The sequence below is a fragment of the Scyliorhinus canicula genome, chromosome 6 (genome assembly GCF_902713615.1).
Source record: "Scyliorhinus canicula chromosome 6, sScyCan1.1, whole genome shotgun sequence".
In the NCBI taxonomy this organism is placed as follows: Eukaryota; Metazoa; Chordata; class Chondrichthyes; order Carcharhiniformes; family Scyliorhinidae; genus Scyliorhinus; species Scyliorhinus canicula.
The window spans coordinates 86,432,206-86,433,529 of NC_052151.1; positions in this window are offsets into that span (position 1 = coordinate 86,432,206).

A 1,324-nucleotide genomic window follows, 5' to 3' on the forward strand; every position below is an offset into this window, starting at 1 on the left:
TTCAATTCTCATTTTCCATCAGCTCCTTCATTCCCATTCAAGGAGCTGGTTTGCCCATCGCTCTCACTCGAAAGAATATTGAGCTACAGGGAATGGGAATAATTGGACAACTCTTCTCAAAGGCATAATCAGCCATGCATTTCCTTCTCTGAATTCAAGGGTCTGTGGTCCAACCTTATCACTGCAGAAAGCTTTTATTGATCCTTAATTTCTAATCTTTTTGTGTGCACATTATTATGATTCCAACAGGGGCTAGCTTACTTAACCAAAACTCCAATATTTTATTTTTAAAAATGTATTTGTAAGACTGTGCGTTGGGGTGGGGATTTCCCTCCAGGAGTGATTGCATGAAAAAAATAGGGCTTTGATATTTCTAAAACAAAAACTTGTAAACTTCTAAAATAAACTTATTAACTTCACACCTGAAAAGAAGTACTTACAATTACCCCTTAACACAACTGTACAGAAAAGAAATTTGCAGCTCTTAAACCGTTTTAAAATTAACAAGACAAAGAGTAATACTTGCTTTAGATAACATGCTTGCTCCATTTGGAACTTTTTCAGACTCTGGCTGAGTATCTTCAAACAGTTGCTTCAACTAGATTGTTTCAGCCTCCCTTCCGACAAGAATGCTCTGCTTTAAAATATTATTACTTTTATATTTTTTACCTACCCTTCCTATAGCCTGAGTCTGGCAGACTAGAACTCCGTCTCTGGCTCTTGCTCTCTCAAACTCTCGAACTATCAGGGTGGGGTGCGGCCTGCAGATACAGAGAGAGGCTTCCCTTGCAATTCCCAAGGCTAAGTGAGTATCCGGTTAGCTGAATCTAATGGCACTCTGACATCTATCGGCCTCACTGAGCAGACCCCAGTTGGACATCATTCAGTACTGGTCCCCCACGAACAGGGACTAGGCGGAATGGTACGGGGGTGGGGGGAGGGGTGCTCGGCTCCCTGGCAAACTGAAGTCCCTGGGTGGTTGGCCTCCGGGCAGGTTGGCACCCTGAAAAAGCTACTCTGGCATCCTGGCAATGCCACCCAGGTGCCAAGCTGGCAGTTTGCCTGGTGGTGCCCTGACCATGTGAGGTGCGGTGTGGAGGAGGGGTCGGTAACACACTTGTAGGTGAGTTGGGGCATTGGAGGGGTCGGGTTGTCGCGAGTAGCCTTCACCGTACAGGAAATTAGGCTGAGTGTGACCTCTGGAGAAGGCGGGTATTAACCGTGCTGTTAGATAGCAGAGTCATTCCCGGCGCTTTTATATACCCAAAATCTCTGCAGACTCCAAGAGCACACTCACGACCAGGGACCTCCCCAGTCAATCATC